Raw genomic sequence first — 20917 nt, 5'->3', positions numbered from 1 at the left:
AGACAGAGAGGTCTGTGCCCTCCCCCAGGCGTACTACCAGATGGGGTAGTACATTCTTCAGAAGCATGCTGCTTATCCAGGGTAAATGGTCAAATCCCTTGCTTCCAGCTATCCGTGCAATGCTCTACCTGTCATGGTAATAAGCCCATTTTTAAGGAAACCCATGTGAATCTTGACTGAAATGACAACTTCTAAATTGTCATTTGCAAAATAGGAGCTTGAAATCAAAATACTGTCTGGAGAGGAGAAATATGAAACTGATTAGGAATAAGAGCTGTAATCACAATATGGTCAGTGTGGTTTAGGCTTAAACAGCATGAGTAAAGCTGTAATTATGTTTCATGATTATTGGATAGATATGTGATGCCCTACATTAGGAATTTAAAAATAATGTTCATGTAAGGGACATGTTACCAAGTTCATGCCAATGAAATTCAATTGCCAATGTATAAAATGTTACGATACTGCTGCGTACTGCAGGATAAGAATATTGATTTTAGATTTTTTTTAGTGTATTTATATTTTAAATCAGTAAGTAAGACGTTTTGTTATCTTCAAGCCCAAGAGAAGGAAATGGACTATTTCACAACAGCCTGAACTGATCCTACAAATGTTGATACTTATTCTTGGCTTTACAACATTGTGCAGCTGTGTTAAGCAGAAGGTTTCAAGGTCAGACCCTAATTTAAGAAGACATAATGATAGTGCTAATGAACAGCACAAAGACGGGGAATACAGCACAATGTTTAACCAAACTATGTATGGGAGAGCATCAAAAGCAACCTGTGGTTTCATGTTCAAGATCCTGTTTTCCTGTTTTTAATTACCATGTTAAATTTAAGCCCCCTTCAACCTGGGACACACTGAAGGAGCCTGTGCATATTGAGGTCAGTGGAAACTAACAAAGCAAATCACCTTGTAAATCTGTCCTTTATGCATTTTTTAACTACTATTTCCCTCTCACCTTAAGAATAGTTCAGATCTGCTTTTTTTATTACTTACCACTTTATTACTTTTAAAGGCGTTCTGGGTCCTAAACATTTAGCTATTCCACTAATTAATCTTGTTTTACCATTCCTTAACTGAATTGTTCACTAGTTCTCCTGCGCTCCTAGTATGTTTCCAAAAGCTTTCAATATCCCACTCTGGTCATGAACCCTCACTGACAACAGAGTTATGATTCCTTCATTTCCTCTTTTCCAGCCCTAGAGGGAACAGGATGTTGTTGTAATGAGCGTAGATATTTCAGAAGAGCATAGAATTCTTTTGTTTTCTCAGAGATTATAGTAAGGAGGAGCATGAGCTATTGAGTGCATCATCAATTACTGTCTCGGAGACTAAAGAAGTTGAACGAAATGTGGATAAAATAGAAGTTACTAGGGATTGTTAACTCCTGGGACTGGATTTGAGACAGTGATAGTTTACAGAACTGCAGGTTTGAGGTACAATTGCTTGTTGTCTAATGTGACCCATGTGAAAATGGTCTCTGTTAGCTGAAGATCTATAAACTGAGTTTCTGTAATGTTAATTATTTTAGCTTAATGAAGGGCATTCACACCAAAGCTTTGTTGTTGGCTGTTAGACTACTACTTGTCCATAAAAGTAACCAGAAAGATTCTTGTTCCTCCTTGTTCTTGTGTGGAGTCACTAGGAAAAAAGTGGATCCTTCCATTGCATGTTTGAGAGGGTCAAGTACAAAGTTTGCCACATCTTTTCTCAGATTCCTCCCAAATTTCAGATAGTTGGCAAGAATAAGTGGGGTCTATTGTTTCATTTTAGATTTTTCACACAGTATAGAGTTAAGACGAGAGCAAAAGAATCTCATATTTAAATGCAATTTAAATCAGACTTGTTGTGCACATCGGGTTTTTTAGGGTTGTTTATGGATCCAGAACATTATGGTGTATTCTGTGAGTTTGTCTACTGTCATTTGATTTGAAACATAATACTTACGGACTCGGACTTCTGATTAATTTACATTGATTTATATTGACATTAACCTGTTTGAAAGAGGAGAAAACCTACTGAAGTCATAACTTTGGTGAAAGGTGGCAGAAGTATCCTGAGTTGTTTAACAAGTAAATATGAACACTTATCTCCAGAATATCATTTATGTCTGGAGGAAAAGAATTAGCCTTAATGTTGTTTTTAATCCACTGACCTTTAGTGGGAGTGATCCAATTCTCATACAGTTTACAGAACACTTTAAAAACCTAACATAAAAATTTGAATGAAGGACATGCAGGTCTGGTTGAAATCAGTGGAACATCTGCCCCAAGGTAAAATACCACAGCTTGAAGTCACTGGAGTGAATCCCAATATGTTTGTCAGCTGTGCTTGGGGAATGAGCAGTGGAAGAAGTTCAGACAGCTGCAGCAGTGGCAAAGTGAGTGAGACTGTAGGGGTGAATCACCGCATTAATCGTTCTTCAGGAACCAGGAGGGAAGGTCTGTGGAGAGCTTATTTAAAGATGTGAAGCTGCCATCCCTTGGCATCCCATTTTTTGCTATGAGGGTGCTGAGGTGCTGGCACAGGGTGCCCAGAGAAGCTGTGGCTGCCCCATCCCTGGCAGTGCTCAAGGCCAGGTTGGACGGGGCTTGGAGCAACCTGCTCTAGTGGAAGGTGTTGGAATTAAGATGAACTTTAATGTCCTTTCCAACCCAAAACAGTCGGGATTCTATGATCCCTCTTATGATTTGCTGGGATAGCTGTGCTGGAAAATGTAAGACACATAAATCAAACAGAGGGTTCAGATTGCTCATGTGAATAAACGTTGCAGGGTTGGAGTGATGCAATGTGGTACATACCTACAGGCAGTTATCTCTGAGGCACTGATTCTCGTAGCAAGCATCTGAAATGCAGTCACCCCTGCTGCAAGATTTTTGAATCAAATGGCAAAAGATAGTAAAGTTACCAGAAGCTGTGTGAGAGAGAGAGAGTAGTTAATTCCTTCAAATTGGCCTGTTTTGTTCACCTCTACACTTTGGAGGCTGTTTTGAAGGGCTTATGAGACACTTGACAGCAGTTCAAAGATGTGGATCTATATCTTTTCTTTGCTGTTATTTGGGTACAGCCAATATATTTTATATGGGGGTTTGCAGAAGCAAAGCAGGTAGGTTGTATCAAGTGGGTCTGCTGTGCTGAAAATAGGTCAGATTTGAAGAAGATATCACTAGCTGCTGTCATACTTACTGAGAAAGAGTTATTGTGCTAATATGCCTTCAGAAATTTATATACAGAGGAACATTAATACTTTCAACTGTGAATAAATATAGCCTTTGGTCTTCTTTATTCTGTTTAATCCAGTATTACCTGAACAATGGCTTCCAATTGAACTGACTGTTCTTCAGTCCCTGTAATGTTCCCCCTAAGGGAAGGTGTTTTAGTGTGCTCGCCTTTCTTACCACTTCATTTTATTCTGAAGAATAAGGAGACTCAGTTCTCAATTTAATGTAAAAAAATATTAAATAGTCGCTGTCAGAAAGAGATACATTTTTTTTTTTCAAACCTATATAAATATATAATATTCACCCTGTTCTTTAGGATTTGCTGCCAACAAATATAACATTTCTTTTAAAAACCATACATTTCCTTAAAATAATTTTATTAAATTGTACATTATAAATTACAAAATGGGGCAGGAGGCTGTGTTTTTCAGTCCTCTTGTGCCTTTGAGCCATATAAAAGTGGTTTATCAGGCTGCTGAGATGTTTAATGTCAAGATTATTTACATTGCTAAATATAGCTGGAGTGCTTAGAAGTCCTCAAAGCATGAAAATCTTGGTCAACGCTTGTCAGTCAAAGTCATTCATTATTTCATGCAGTTCTAGCTCAACAGGGTGGGGCACAAGCTCTTATGTTTCATTGATGTAAAAAAGGAGTAAAATAACAACTCGATATAAATGAGTTAATGTATGGGAATTTAAAATAGAAGATTAAAACAAAGGAACAATAGTTCACACTGAAACGGTGAATACACATTGGCCCACGTTTATCAGTTTTTGCATAAGCATTGTTTGGAAGACTCTATTAAGTTTTTCTTCTCCAAAGTACCAGTCACCAAGTACAGGAAGAATAAGCTTTGTCCTTCATGGAAAAAGGAACTAAAGCACTAAAGCCAGTTCATCATGGTCCTGTACAGTTAAAAATGTGACTTTTTTTCACTGACTGACAAGAATAGATGGCAATTTTATTAGTGCTTCTTTTAATTACCAACCCTAAAGGGGCTTGAATTATTGGACTACAACCGTGTGGTATTTTTAGATGTGGATGAGTTATTTTTAGGAGTTATAATAGCTCCTTCTGCTCTGCAAAATTAATTTCAAAGCACTTTTACAGAACGTCTATTAGAAATCATCCTAACAAATTAGTTTCAGGCTCCTAGAGCTGAAGCAGCTTTTCTGTTTTCTCATAGCCAACAAATTTCATGACACAGTGTATTTATTAAGGCTGTAAAAAACAGCAAGTTGGGCAGCACAGTGCCTACCTGCCGGAAGTCTAGCTCCTAGCTGGAGACCAGTGCATAGAGGTAAGTTCATGGGGTGTCATTACTCTGTTTTAGAGGGTAAGTTCTTATAATATTAAGATATTATAATATCCCAAGAACTCAGCGCTCTGTTTGAACCCCCCACAAAAAACCCAAACCAAATAAAAGAAAACCTTAACCAGACAAAAAAGAACCTGAACATTTTTGCTTCCCATTTACATGGTGGCCTTTTAGAGCACTGGCATAGACAACACCAAGACTTTCCTCCTCGTCGTCTTGAGAGAAAGGGTTTTTACATCAAGTTGCCAGGAGATTGCCTTGACCTCCACTTCCCAGGCTAACTAATGTGGCAGGGTTGGAAGGCCTCCAACCTAAAGAAACATCAGATTTGTGAGGCCACATGGAAAGAAAGCAAGAGGAAATCCTAGTGGTTAGTGTTGAAAGAAGGATTTCTGGATGCCAAGTGTCAGCTTCATACAGGAACATATGCATTTAACCACCTCTTTAGGAAAATGTTAACCTTTTGCAACAAGGCTGGACAAAACTGTACTTTTGCAGCTGTGTCAACCAAGAGATAGTTCTGCACTTCATTTTTTAACCTGTAATCCAAGTTGCCAGTCAAAATATCCTGTCTAGTTTCAGAGATACTTAAAAGCAGGAATTTGAGGACCTGTGTGTGAACTGGCTCTTCTGGGGAGTGAAGTCATCCACCACAGATGAAGAGTCATGTTTGCCTGGCTTAGAAGTGGGATGGAAAGGGAACAGAGAAATCTTGACTGTGGCCTTCCATCCAAGTCACCTGCCTGGCAGGGAACTGATCTTAAACCTCACGCCACTGTCTAGGCCATGAGGGAAGATTAGGCTTCCAGGTTTGGAAACACGGGGTCAAAGGGATTAGTGTTGAGTTAATAAAACTTGAATTCAGTGTGTGAATTCTCTTGGGGTGCCTGATCCTGCAGAATACTGCAGCTTCCCTTAAATAGTGTGTACTAAAGGTCATCTTGATTTGGAGAATCAACATGAAAACCTGCCTTCTGTCCAACCTTTATTCATCTGGAAGAACTAATATTGCAAAGCAGGGTTACAGGAAAGGCGAGGGAATGGGACAACACCAAGGCATTTGAACTAAAATTGATTTTTGAGTCAAACTCTATGCCCCTGAGCACAGCAAGTATACCTCAGTGGGTGCCTATTCTCTTGATAGACAGTGTAGTCAGAACCCATTCAATTCAGATAGCTCTTGTGCAAGGAGGATTGATGTTTACTTACACAGCTGAATTTCATACTATCATTCATCACAGCACTCTAAAGAAGATACTTATTCTCAAAGGATTGGTTAGATTTTTCTCAGCTCTTCCTCCAAGAAAAAGAAGAAACAGTTTTCAGTGTATGTGTTTTAAGAGTATGGTTGCTTGCATTTAGACTGATAGAAAAGACAAATGATGCTGTATATTCCCATGTTTCAGGAAGAATTTTTGTCCTATGAAAATAATAGTTGAAATCTGCCTCTGCACTGTTAGCTTCTGGAAAATGGCTGATCAAAGCTGTGGGGTGCCTCTTTGTGCTTTCTTTCCTTCACAAATGGCACTTTTCAGTCTAAAGATGGGAAATGATTGCCCTGAAGTGGTCAGGCAGTTGGACTAGATGATTGCTGTGTTAAAAGAAAAGCTGCTGCCCAAGCATTCCCTCCCTGCTCAAGGACTCATACACACACCACCTGAGACTTTAACTGCAAGGACCAGAGTCCCTTCACAATGGGCAGCTCCTGTGGGTTGAGTGGTACAGCAAAAGGGGCAGCTTGAGCTGGGTGCCTTCAGAGATGGACCCCAAACAAAGAAATCCCTGGGCAGTTATATCCTTATTATTTATGCACCTACTTTTCCTGTGCCTTTTTAGTTCAGTGGTGATTTTTGGTCTGGGATCTTCTAACACCTTGTTGGATTCTCTCTGTCTGTAAAGCTAAGCAAGCAGCATACTAAACCACACAGTATTGTAACTCTACGTGTCTCATTCTAGTTAAAACTTAGTTATTTAAGCTAAACAACTAATCTCTTTCAATACTTGTAGGTCCCTTCTAACTGAACCACTCTATTCTATTCTAACTAAAACCCCATGTTTTTGGGATGGAGATGGAAGCCCACGTAAACAGCAGAAATGAGGTAGTCTTATTCATGTTGAAAAAGTAAAACGAAGTATGCTTATCCTTAATATCCATTAAAGAATTAATATTACCTGCAGCCTTCCACTGAAGCTAATAGAAGCAATGATCTTAAAGGTCTTGTCCATCCTAAATGATTCTATATCCCCTAAATAATTCTAAGTGACAGTATCTAGTGACCCTCAGAATCTGGAGAACACCTAGGTCCTGCCTTTAAACAAGTACTCCAGTGCTAATGAGCACACTGTAATGGTCTGTGGAGGCATTTTAACATGGTACAGTAGGTGTAAAAAGTCAGTCAGGGTTGCCCAGTGGTAGCCAGCTAAATCGAGGTAGTATTACAGTGAGCAAGGGGAGGAAAAAGGTGTAAGCCAGATGATTTGTGTTAATTAACTCTGGCTATTTTTATTACACGCATTCACTGTATGTGGCAGTAAGATTCTATATGAAGATAATCAACATTGCAGCCCAGCTACTGAAGTTTCACTAGAGTAGTACACTGCGAATTGTTACTAAATTAGTTGTACTTATATCTGGTGTGTCTCATAATTGGAACACTCTGCTGTGTCTCCCACTGGCTTTTCCATTGGAAAGGGCTTCCTCAAGTGCTCTTTCCAACTATGTGGCTTTCCACCCCCTCTGTACTATAGATAACTTTGCACCTTTAAAAAAATTAGGTTGGTGGTAAGTGATACCTACTTGACAGCTACAGGGAATTCTTTTTTGGCCTGGATAAAAAGTTCTCAGGCTTGAAATGGAACATTTTCCTCTTAGATTGATTGTGGCACATAGCACCTTTCCTTGCTCAGACTGTTTAACCCAGGAAAAATAAACCCAGCATGTTGGTAGATGGAAATGTTGCCTAGCCTATTCTTGCTAGGGTATCGGCCTACACTGTGTATCTCTTTAAGCTAGCTAATTAACATCCAAGCACTTTGCAGTGTATATAAATTGATCCATGAATATGAGCAATGGGTAAATACTACGACCTGGAAATTTCCAAACTGCAAAGTTCCCTGGGTCTTCACTTGAGTGTATGGTGACATTTCAGCTTCTCACTGTACATGCAGTGATTACTGAAGAAAGAGAATTTGAGAGAATATTACACTTCCTTTGTAAAGATGATGCGAAAGTACATCAACTCTTTTTGTTGCCACAATAATTGTAAAATCAATCACATTACGTATTGTTGTTATCCCGTCAGCTTTTACATTCGTAAGACAGAGCAGCAGTACAAAGTTCATACAGCAAACATTCATCAGTGCAAACATTCACCAGGATGACAGTTTATTTCCTGGAAATGAGAAGGGGAAATAACCAGCCCACAAGCCCTAGAAAAGCTGGAGAAAACATTACCCAAAAGTTCCACAGCTGTTACAAAAGCTTCTTATTTCACTGCCCCTTTTTGTTTCTCTCCTTATGGCCAATCTTTCATGGTATTTTTCACTTTCCTTTTCAACCTCTGTCCTGCTGTTCCCAAGTGTCTGCTGTGCATATGTTTGGATGTGGAACTTGGGGCAGTGAAGCTTCCACCTTGCCAAGTGCCCAGAGGTGGAAGACTATGACTCCGAATACTGAACCAGCAAAAATACTTCATGGCCATAGGCCATGGATTCACATGGTTAATATTGTCAATGGTGAGTCCAGGTAGCTGCTTATGCCCATCTTTGCCTTTGTCTTTTCTTTGTAGCCTAGTGTCAAGAGGTTTTTGACCTCTAGGTGCAAGTACAACTGTGTTGAAGCACTGCTGACCTGAGTCACACAGCTAGTCCATGGGCTATGTTGTAGTTCTCTCCTTAGGCACAAGAATACTCAGCATTTGGGAGGAATGTTTGGAACTGTACTAAGGCTTTTCAGTATACAGGTGGAGTGTGCTGGGACACTGAAACAGTGACAGCTCTGTGAAGCTCCTGCAGGATGGTGCACACACTCTGGTTTTCACATTTCTCTCCATACTTAATGTGGCTGCAAGAAATCTGGAGAGGTGCTTTTTACAAGGGCATGTAAGGACAGGACAAGGGGGAATGGATCCAACCCTTGCCATGGGCAGGGAAACCTTCCACTAGAGCAGGTTGCCCCAAGCCCCATCCAGCGTGACCTTGAGCACTGCCAGGGATGGGGCAGCCACAGCTCCTCTGGGCACCCTGTGCCAGCGCCTCAGCACCCTCACAGGGAAGAATTGCTTCCTAATTTCTAATCTAGTACCTACACAGGAGCCTCTGTTTTGAGTTTTACAGCACCATTATACCCCTTTCAGGAAAAAAAGTTTTTCACTAAAGATGATCAAGTTACACTAACTTAACATGGTGAAATAAAGACAAGGGTAGCACCCTTGTGTTTTTTTGGAAGCCAAACTCCTGGTTTTGCTGAGCAGAACCCAAACTTTCAGCCTTGAAACATAAATGTTCAGGGAAAGGAATTATCCTGACTGTAATCCATAAACCAATGGAACAACACTGACTGTGAGCCTGAATTCCAAGCAAGCTATGTTACAAGTATCACAAGTGGTTATATACCAATGTCAGCATATACCCTACACAGATTCATCAGTCCCATAAGGGCCTTTGGTAAATTAAAGTAAAATATTTTAGCTGGACTTCTTTGTGTGAAAGAACCAGTTATGAAAGAGCTCTTCCAAGGGGTGCTAGAGTTAGGGAAGAAAATGCTTTTCAAAGTGCTTTTGTAAGTAAAGAAATTGGGATTTGTGTCTGGCTTGTCATTTCATCCATTCGTTCTGGGCTTCCATATTTAGTTTTGCTGCCCCTCTTCAGATTATCCTGGGAAGAGCACAAGTATGGGTTTAGCCTCTTCTTTCTCAGCAGTGTTTGAGAGAAGCCTCTTTTGTAATGTTTTCCCTTTTCCCATACCCCTGATGCTGACAACAGTGTCAGGCTAAATATTTACAAGGACCTTTTTCTTGGCTAGTTATCTCCTAAAACCTGAGCAGGTTTTGAGTTTAGAGTAGAGAAACCTTACAAGTTTGTTTAAATTTGCTCAAGTTTGTTGCTTTGGTGTGTTTTTCCTTCTCGACAGTTACTCAGTGTAATTGATTGTGGGGATAGCTCTCTTTCTGCTTGAGTGTTTGACTTCCTCTACTTCTCTTCTTATGCAATTTTAGAGAAAGTGTCAAAGACAGGAAAACATTGCAAATGGAAATTCATACAAAAGCAATGTTCACATAGCAAAGAATCCACAGGAGGTTGTATTGTTCGTTTGGTGTTGGTTGCAGTTGAGGAATACCGTGTGAAATTGAGTATTTCTGTGTACTTTCAGAGCATCAGTTATGACTAGACCTGTGTAAATTCTAAGTCAAAACAACACAATGTCCAAAATCATACTTTTCCCCCTACTTCAGTTTTCATCCAGGAATGTGAATTGTGTAGGCGATTTTTCTGACAGCAGAACTTTCATTGGCATTTTATGAGTTTTCCCAGCTTTTCTGCTTGTCAATGGCAATTTTAGAGGCAGCTTTTCAAATGAATTATCAAATATGGGGGAATGTTATCTATTTTCCCTCATCTTTCTCTTTTTCAAATGGCTGAAGCTATCATACGTGTTCGGCTGGGTAGTCTGGTTTTACTCAGTTGCTCAGAGGATGGAGAGGCTGACTACTATGGTCTCACTGAGCCTTTTGACATCAAAAGTGTGGCAGTCATGAAGCCTGGTTTCTTCTGTGTTGGAGTCAAGGCTCTCTCTAGATTCTTTGTTGTCTAATAATAGTGTAGAGGTTATGTTGCTGTGATTTCAGTCATGTACACTGGCCATTTATTGTCAATGTGTACAAACTTCATGTTCTAGAAAACTCTTTGACACCATTTGAAATTGTCTTATTGGTCTCTAGAGACAGTTTAAATCAGCCTCATTTTCCTAAGCAGCTATGTTTAAAAGATATCATTTAGGCTAAAACTAATCATGTTTTTTTTGCTTTATTGTTCTGGTGTCACCAACATAATAAGGACATGGAACTGTGGGATCAAGTCCAGAGGAGGCCATGAGGATGATAAGGTGGCTAGAGCACCTCCCATACCATCCAAGTGCTGTATCAGCTGAGGAAGGGGGTGGATGGACAAATAAAACAGCTTTGGACAGCTTCAGTATATGTTTGTTCCATTTTGCATTATTGATGTTGTTGTGCAATCTTATTGACATGATGCAGAAATAGGCCTCAGGAAGGTCAAGCAAACCTAATCACCGAGATGCTGCTAGTGAAATTCCAACTAGTCATGGTGGAGCTGAATCTGAGCATAAGGAATGAAAACAGGAAGAAAAGGGAGGGAAAAGCAGAAAGAAGATAGTATTGGTGCCAAGGCTTCAAGCTAACACATACTTATTGTGCCTGTTTAGCAATATGTGAGGAAGGAAAAATTATGAAAACATTTATCTGCAAAAAAATCTGAAGCTGGCCTGCAGGGACGGGACAAGGGGAATGGCTTTAACCTGACAGAGGGGAGATTGAAATGAGCTCTTAGGCAGAAGTTCTTCCTGTGAGGGTGCTGAGGCCCTGGCACAGGGTGCCCAGAGAAGCTGTGGCTGCCCCATCCCTGGCAGTGTTCAAGGCCAGGTTGGACAGGGCTTGGAGCAAGCTGCTCTGGTGGAAGGTGTCCTTGCCCATGGCAGGGGGATGGAGCTGGATGAGCTTTAAGGTCCCTTCAACACAAACCAGTCTGGGATTCTATGGTCTATTAGGCTGGTAATTAAAGTAGACAAAGAAGTGCTCTGCAGTGCAAAGCACAAACTGCCAGGGTGTCAATAAAGACTACTGTGTGGAGAATATTCTGAGTCATTTGCATTCCAAAAGTCCATGACTGGGACCCTATCTGAACTATTTTATGTTACAGTTTGTGGCCTGGCAACCTCCAGCTTTCATTTTGTAATTGCTGCTTCTTACCATTTCTCTGCAAAGTCTGGTTCTCCTGATAGTGGCCAGGTTGTTAAAAATTCCTGGCATGATCAATATCTAGCTCAACACCTCATCATGTGCAGCTGGAAGTTGGCAAAGGTCTTGATTTTCCATCCTTAGCAAAAGACAAGGGAATATTTACTCCTTTCTTTGGGAATGCTTCCCTCAAAAGGAAGCTAATTAAGGGTATCAAGAATGGGCTTGCTTTGTAGGAGTATAGACCAGCCAACTTGCAGCCATCCAGAGGGAAGTGATTTTGTAGTTTAATGCAAGCTCTGTGGGTTTTAGGAGAACAACAGCTTGTTTTAATGGCATTTGTTGAAAGGGTAAATTGTATAATGATAAAAGGCATATTAAATATGTGAGCTAACAAATGCATGTGCTAGTATACCAGAGGAGTGTGGTGAGCTCCTGAACTCTCAGGTTGATTTCTTCAGGCTACAAAAAGTGAAGATCAGGGCTATAATATGGCAGGAAGGAAGATTTTGGTACTGACTTTGCTCATTTTTCTGCTTTATAGGCCAGTGAATCAGCTGTGTAAATAATATCAATCAATTAGTTCTGTAATATTCCTGGCAAATATGTTGTCTCAAATGGAAAACAGAGGCAGAAAAGTCAGGATCCACATCTTAAACATATTTAAAAGCCTCAGTGCCTGGATATCCAAAACCTAACAGTAAAGGGTATAAGCCTTTAAATATAAAGGAAGTGGTTGAAGTTTTTAACCAGAAATCTGAGTATTTGCCATTTATACCTGTTCAGAATAAAACAAAATCTGGAATGTTTTATCAATGAGTTACCTCTGATGACAGCACAAATTAAAGTTAGCAGCTTTGTCAAATGTATCGTTCATAAGAATATGCTTTATAAATCCAGATTATGTATAGCACAAAATCTTTGGTTTATGTTAGCTGGCCTGTCTCTAGTAGGGTCAGCAATGATGACTTAAAAAGCATGCAGCTGCCTTAGGGATCTAGGGAAGCTTAGAGGTCCATTAGAGTAAGCATAAGTTTGTCAAACCCAAACTCAGCAAAGAGCATTAAGGTCATATGGGAATATTGCCTTTGATCTGTGCCTGTCTCTTGCCATAACTGATGGGTTGTGAGATATAGTCTTCATCTGGTTTTGGGAAGTGCGGGTGGCTGAAGGTGGTCTGAAAGCAAGCAGCCTGTGATCCACTTCTGCCTTTGCTTACTGGGCATTTCTGAAGACCAGGCAGGGACATATTCCTGCTTGAACTTCACACTGCATGAAGACTCTGAATGCATTCCTAACGGCCCTGTGGATTTCTAAAAGCTGCTCTGGAACATAACTGATTTTAGGAACTGGAAAGAATGAGATAATTGCAGACTTTCTGCCTGTGGATATTTTAATGGTAACAGATGGGTGAGAACTAGTGTTACAATGAAGTATTTTGGAATTCTGTGTTGAACTTCTCCCTGATCTCTGCAGTGAGCATTAAGTAAAGAGTAAGCGTGGAGCTCTGACATTCAGATCTGCACAAAGCAATCTGCTAGCATCATTTGGAAGAATGACCTTGTTCAAGGACCCAGAAATGTGATAATTGTGGTTTCAAAGAAAATGATTCCATCTGTATAAAACAAAGGGAAATGCGTCATTGAGTGCATCAACACTAAACAGATAGTATGCGCTAGTTTCCTCAAATGCAGGCGTAGATGGTTCATTTTCAGGTACCTATTTTTAAAGATGCGAATTAAAAATCATTAGATTTTTGCCTGCCATGTTGTAACTGAGGTCATGTTTTATAAAAGGCACCAGTGGTTTGGAAAGCCTTAATTCCAGAAGACCTCATTTGCTATCTTTGGATCTCATTTTCAACAAATTCAGTGATCCTACAGTTTCCCAAAAAAGCTAATTCACACTAACATCCCAAAAAGAAGTAGTCTGCCAAAAGGAAAGCTTACTTTGGGAAACACCAGTTAGAAGATGGCTAGTTGTGAAGACAGAATACAGCAGCCTTTCTTTCTCTCCCACATCTGAAATTTACTCTTGTTCAGCTGTCAATTTATTCAGTGGAGTCATCTCACTTCATCTTATCCATCTGAAACCACAGTGACTGCCTGAGCTCGTCTTTGAGCTCATTTCTATCACTAGTAGGTCTATGAAGGTGCATCAAAAAGCCAGTGCACCCTTTCCTGAGGAAATACATGACAAACAGCTTCTGATGGTGGTTCACCCCGGCTCCCTTGACTTCCATAAGCATCTGTGTGCCTGATTTCTGTAAAAGGTTAGTGCTAGGTGAGGTGGTTGACTTGAATGAAGACCCATGATTAAGGCTTTTAATGACCTCATCACCAAATACTCTGACATCAGATTTTTACCCACATTACAGCTTTTTACTGCTTATATTTTCTGACTCAGTCCCCAAAGCTCAGCATCTGAGAATGGGAAAGAATTCATGGCTGTGAAGTGAAAATATGAACTAACATGATCTCACTTATAGTTGGCTAATGAGGTCAAAAGCTTATTTGACTTAAGGTGAGTTGAAACAGCTGTTCATCATCCTACCAAGGCCACTGAACTTATCATTGTTGCATTTTCATGCTTCTAAATGATACAAAATTAATTGATTACTTCAATTCTATATATTTTTTATTATTATTCAAAGGAAAAAGGATATTTCAGGAAACATGAGGAAGGCAAAATAATTACTTGGGAAATTGCTTGTAATTTCGTCTGATGAAAAATGCCAGTGTAGCATTGCTTTGTGGTTCAGTGATTGCTCCTTGCAAACACATGTTTTTTCTTCCTCTGGATGTTGTCACTGGCATTTTTCTACACAGAAGCAGGGACAGAAGATAACTATCTAGCCTAATACATATCCATGGGGTCACAGGCTGCCAGTGACTCTGTTTTCAGCTGTGTTTTGAGGATTACTCAAATTTAATCTTCCAGTAATCCAGGATTACTGGAGCTGGCTTTCTAGGTTGTCTTTTCCTCCGTGGTTCGCACATGCTATATATACAGAGCCTCAGACTAAGATGTGGCAGACTGTGGAATGAATCATACCTGCTGACAGGTAAAGACATGGTGAGCTCCTGGATTACTAGCAATAATGATGGTTTTCCAGAGAAGGGCAATATACCCTAGATCAGAAGGCAGGAGGTTGTCTTTCAGCTCAGTTTGTCTTTCCAGCCAGTAGGAACATCTCTTGGAATTATTCTGTGTGTAAACTGAAGCTGGCATTTATGCAGTCAGGTCTATTTCTGATTGTTGTTTCTGGTTGATTTGATTTATTTATTTTGATTCTTTTAAAGCTGTTTCAGCTGGCTGGAATGTTCAAGAATGTTATCACAAATGAGCTGTCTTTGAAAACATTCTCTTGTGTTTTCTTTACATAAGGGCAACTTGACTTACCGAGAGCCACATAAACATAGAGTGGTAGCAGAAGGTACCTCTTACTCATGCACACGGGGCCAGAGAGACAGATTTGCTGAAGCTGAAGGTGTTCCTCACTGGTGTCTAATAGTAGTGATGTTCTTTTTGTTTGCAGAAAACTCATGAAGGACCTTATTGTAGCTGGGATGAATCTCATTGTGTGCCAGTTTTCACTCATGAACCTCTGCAATGAACAGGACTGTGAATAGTGTCCCATACTGAAATTATTGCTGGCAGTATTTTGGGGAGAATTTTGTGTATCTAAGCATTAGTGAAGGCAAGATTATTAGAAATGGTTTCTTATGTGGATGTAGCAGCTTGCATCCTTATCCAATATGCAACTACAACAGCTTTTACAATTATCCCCGCTGAAAGCTGGTGACATTTGAGACTGAAGTACTGAACAGCACAAAGTTACTTCACAAGAACAGGGGAGACAATGGGAGCAAGCCTGATTTCTTACAGACTGTATTACAGGATCCTTTATAGGGAACCTCAAAATGTTTGCTCATGGATTGCAGTGTCAGAATTGCACTGACTGCAATGGGGTACGGTCTGCCTAAGGAAAAGTTGACTCCAAAGCTTTGGAAAGTTCAAGAATAACGTGAACAGATTCTCTCCTGGGACAGCAAACCAGCGGTCAGGATACGATTCCTGATGTTTTGTTGCTGCATACACCTGTTTTTGTCAGGCATTGATAACCTTTGGTTCTCTGTACAGCACTTTCTTTTACCGTATGTTCTTACATTGGTACAGCCTGGTACATCAGTAAGACTCTCGCAAAAGAGTTGAGAAGGGAGATTCTCATGTATAGCCGTAGCTGTGGAATGATTTAGTGTTATGAAAAGGTTTTCTCTATTTATGAGCATGAACTACATATGTTGGTGAAATGAAATACGAATGACACATCTTTTCTGGGGTTACAGGAAGCCACTTGTTTTAGCTAGCTGTGTCACTACTAGCAATGGTGGGAGATGTTCTAATGCTGCTCAGATCTCTTAAAGTTCTTTCAGAACATGTTCATGTTTTGCAGAAAGATGAATCAAAAACCTTTTTTTGGTGTGGTGTGGACCACGTCTACCTTTTGCTCCTCCTCCTCAGGCAGAAGGAAGCTTTGAATAATGTCTTCCAACTTATATCTATAGCAAACTTTTGAATTCACAATAATAATATATAATAACTCATAATAGTAATAATAATATAATAATAATAATCTGCTCATGAGGATTTTCTGATCTAGGATGCAAGTCCTTTCTCTCACTGAGCTATTGTTTAGGGCCTGACTTACCAAAGATGATTCCCTCAGTCTATCACCTGAGCTCTGGGATGTCCAATTTCAGTATGTGTTAGAAGGGACCAGGCGGCAGTCACTTCATCCCAGGGTTCACCTCTCTGATAAGAGCTTTGGCTTTTTGGGGAGTGAAACTTGTATCAGACAGAATGGAGGCTTGTGAATGGCTTTTGAGCTCAAAGAATCAGTGACAGTTGACGAAAGAACATTGCCTCAAGAGAGTCCTTGACCAGCTCTAGCAGTGCTGTGTTCAACAGCTTGCCCTCTTTTCCCAGCTATAATAAAAATCTTTCTGCTTTCTACGAACCTCACCTGGCAGGTAGTAGGTTATTGTGGTTGAAACAACATATTAATCAGGTTCAGCAGTCAATATCCAGCTGCTGAGGTGTTAATATCAAGAGTAAAACAGGGATAAATATTCCATCCTGGATCATTTGAGGTGATATTTTTAATGTGCTTTCAAAGTAACTTTTTTCCTCAGATGGCCCAATCCTAGAATCCTAGCATGATTTGGGTTGGAAGGGATCTTAAAGCTCATCCAGCTCCAACTCCCTGCAATGGGCAGGGACACCTTCCACTAGAGCAGGTTGACTCCAAGCCCTGTCCAACCTGACCTCAAACACTGCCAGGGATGGAGCAGCCACAGCTTCTCTGGGCACCCTGTGCCAGCACCTCAGAACCCTCACAGGGAAGAACTTCTTCCCAATGTCTAATCCAAATCTCCCCTCTGTCAGTTTAAAGCCAAAGATTGAGTTGTGTGGTTGAAAACGTGTGGTGATTCACAGTCATAAAGCTTTGAAAAGAAGCACAGAAACCAGCTACGCAGCTTTGCACACTTCACACTGGTTGAAGGAACTTGCCTCAAGTATTCATATGTGTGCTTTGCATGATAATAGGAGCTGACTGGCATCCAGACCATGGTGGTATTAATCTCTGCAGTGATATCAACAGCATAAAAACAAGCCCTCTGGCTAAGAAGATAAATATTTGTACACAGATATTGTTTTATTTATAACAGAGAGGACAATGCTTGGAGCAGTTACTCAGAAATTGTACATTCCAAGAAAACAGCCTCACTTTTCCCTGTTACTCAGTTTGGATCTAGAGTGGCTTTGAGTCTTTGAGCTGTGTATCTCTCATGGACTGAGGACAGTGGCCCAGTTTCTAGTCATTTGCTTTCTATCTTCCTGAATCTTATGATAGCAAGTACTTTAGGGAAACATTAAAAAAAGCAGGAGTGGGGCTGTGGGAAAGCTTTGGATAACCTCTCACCTTCACTGAGGACCCAAATCTCCCCCTTTACACAGATGCATTGCTCTGCTGAATTCAGTGGGATAAATTGCAGATACTCCCAGGGATAGGGAGTATAAAACCCATAAATCCACCAGGTTTTATGGTGAGTGCATGCAGATCTTTTCCTTGGAAGGGCAGTGTGGGAGGCTGTACTTTGGAATGGGCCCCTTTCCAGGATGTTACACCTACTTGAGCTCCCTGTTGGGTCAGTGAAAGCTAAAATGCATAGCATTGCTCAGGACTGGGATTTTCCTTTAGGTAGTTAGGGGATTTTTCTGAGGGCTAAAACATGAAATAACTGAGTTGAACAAAGGCTCTCAGACCTTTTCCATTATATTTGGCACATGTTCACAGAGAATTTGCAGACTGGAGGAATAGCTTCCCTTGGAAATCTCATTAAGAAAAGCATTAGCTGTGTCTTAATATAATTAAACAGCTAGATTTAGAGCTAACATTGTGTGACTAACCCATTCTTTGTAACTGCTATACTGATGACCGTAATCTGAGAAACTTTTGGCTGACCTACAGCCTGGCTCACTCGTGGCATGTGCCGTGGTCTTAAAGCAGCTTAATATTAGAAGTGGTTAACTCTCTCAGCTTAGGTTAACCTCCCAGAAGAGGTTAACTCTCTTCCAGCTCCCTTCTGGCCTGGAATCTCCTTATACACAGGCAGCGGATGCTTCTCCTACAACTGGCTCCATGGGCTTCAGTGGAACAAGGTCTGGTAGATCTGTGTGGATTTTTAGTTCTGAATTTGGAAGGAAAAGGAGATAAAAAAGTGGAATGAAAATGTAGGTTTTGATCAGTCTATAATGAACTTTTTAAATCAGGACAGAAAAAAACATGATTTGGTTGAAAAAAGCATTTTGTTCATACAAAACAGTCCCAATAAAAGCAAAGTAAATGATGAACTGGGTTTCTTCAATTGATGATTATATCAGTATCAGTAGATTTCTTTTAGCAACTTGACAGACTCAGCATTTTCCTGTGAAGTGCTACATGGGACTCCACTGCAGTGACTGGTCTATAGGGTAAAGATAGGAAGTCAGCATCTTGCCATGTGCTTCCATGGCTTTAACACAAGCTCCTAAAAATAAAACAAGTTAGAAGTTTCTGGTAACGGTTTTATTTCAGTCAGAACAGTTTGGTGAATTTGATTGAATTCCAGAATTACTTCATCCACCCTGAAACAGAGTTTTTCAGCTAATAAATCTGCCTGGATGCCCTTCAGTGGGACAGCCTGGCCTTAACTTTGTGATTGCATTTAGGACTACTTAAAAAAAAACAGGGGTACATGGAATGCATTAAAGACAAACTATCACCAGGCTCTTATTTAGTAAAGGTAACTGGCAGCAGCTGCTGTGACTCAATGAATCAGAAATAGTCGTAGATAATGGATGGTAAGACAAAGACAGTGCAATTTTTTTTTTCACATGAAAGCGGCTGATCGTGTGACAAGGTTTTATTATAACAACTGCACTTCTGTTTTTTCAAATGATTGATGCACGCAGTACTCTGCATAATCTTTGATGATGAATGTTGGTGCCATGAAGCAACCATTACTCACTGTGCTATTATTGAACATGAATTTTGAATGACTTGTGGCACAGAGCTGCCAGGTACTTAAATCAATGAAATAAGAGTCAGGAAGAGGCAACGACAATGTTCCTCCTGCAGTATTGACTCCTGTGGTTTATGCACAAATGATGTTTCTGGTAACTAGTTAAGGGGTCACACCTATGAACTCCTCATACATGGGATGAAGGAAGATGGAGGCATATGAACCAACGTTTGGGTATGAAAGTTGTTTTGGTTTTGTCTCTTCCTTCCCTCCTCCATTGGTACGAAAAGCTAGGAATGGCTAGGAGGGATCAATGGTTTAGCTCTAGGGAGTTCATCTTCTGCTTGTGCTGCCTGAGGATGGAATCAAGCTGAAAGGTGAGGGAGCACCTTTCCTAGCTCTGCTTGTCAAACAACATGTTGCTGCTCACACCTGATGGTGCAGTTACACAGAAGAGGGGTATGGATGTACCAAATCATGTTCCTTCTTCTGTGGGGCTAAGGTTGCTCCATGGATTGCCCAAGATGGGTTCCCGGATTGGAGGGAAACGTGCTGGCATAGTTGAATGCTCTTCACCTGGCTTTCAAAGATGAAAACAGTTGCATTCACTACAGTCGTTCATCACTGACCTTCCCATTGCCATTCCCACATCAGGCATGAAGTTTGGGGTCTCGGCTGCTGACAAGTGGATGAATTAATCGTCCAAGAGATGGAGGGTCCACTTCATGCTAAAGCTTCTTTGTAAAGCTAAATATGTAGCTCTGTATCAGCAGTACCACTGTCAATAGAAGTGGAGTTTATGTGACCTGGCCAGAGGACCAATAAATATTTCGTATGATCTTTGTTCTCCACAGCCTCACTGTTTATATGGGGAAAGGAGGAAGAAGGTTACCCACCTGGAAAGAACTGTTGGTGCATTTCACCAGGCAGACTGGCTGCTCCTCAGCTCTGCCGTGAAATAGAGCCCCATGGAGACTTCATTTCTCTAGAAGGGGCATTGAAGTAGCAAGGGAATAGAGATGCTTGATTTTAAGAACTTCTTGCATATGTCTATTCAAGGAGGTTGGGCTCTCACTATGGTGCATAAAGTGAGAGCAGACCTCTATATTGGGCTCTAGCTCTGAATTACCTTGTGGAAAAGGTATTTTTCTCCCTGGAATATAGAATAAGCTGAGGAAGAGTTGTCCTCTAAGTAGAAGACAGATTTTATATGACATGACTATACTTGTCTACGTTTTTTCATCTTGAACAGGACAAAGTAACAACTTGTGATTTCTGCTGCACTGCTAAATATATATTTTAGTGTTTATTTAACTGCTGCTTAACAAGGATGAAGATATTCACAAAAAACTTTTAACATGTCAAATCTTTATCCCATTGTCCTTTTAAAGGAATGATAATATCCATCTTCTGATTGTAAGCATGGATATTCTTGGATTGTTTAAAATATTTAGATTTTACTTCTTACTTTTGCATTCTCACCTCCTCTTTCTTCCTTTTTCTGTTTTTCTAATTTGCCACAGACAGTTGAGTGAAGGAGAAGAGGAGATGAAAGAAAATTGCATGAATATATTAATTGTATGTGACACAAGAGACATCTTTGTTTTCAGAGTCTGTTCCCCCCATCCCTGATAATAACCTCATAAAAAACTTCTGTGAATTCTGTTTAGTATAGATGGGGCAGCCCAAGGATGACCGCTTGATCTAAGGAAAATCACAGCATTTCCTGACCTTGTATTGCATTTCTGCAACAGTATTTCTAAATATACCGTACTAGGATTTTATGTATGTGTACACCTATCCTCATAAATGGGTATTTGCCAACTGAT

At 40.3% G+C, this 20917-nt stretch overlaps 1 protein-coding gene across 8 annotated transcripts in view; it reads left to right on the top strand.

Moving 5' to 3' along the window:
• PDE1C (phosphodiesterase 1C) overlaps window positions 1-20917 on the top strand; it is a 276791-nt gene that overhangs the window by 187632 nt on the left and 68242 nt on the right. The gene's annotated exons all lie outside the window — the stretch shown is intronic.

The sequence above is a fragment of the Pezoporus flaviventris genome, unplaced genomic scaffold, assembly GCF_033815535.1.
Source record: "Pezoporus flaviventris isolate CSIRO_AGI_PZ_B2104156 unplaced genomic scaffold, CSIRO_AGI_Pfla_v1 ptg000037l, whole genome shotgun sequence".
Taxonomy (NCBI): domain Eukaryota; kingdom Metazoa; phylum Chordata; class Aves; order Psittaciformes; family Psittacidae; genus Pezoporus; species Pezoporus flaviventris.
The sequence above is the reverse complement of the archived record's forward strand: the minus strand, read 5'-3'. Positions and strand labels throughout refer to the sequence as shown.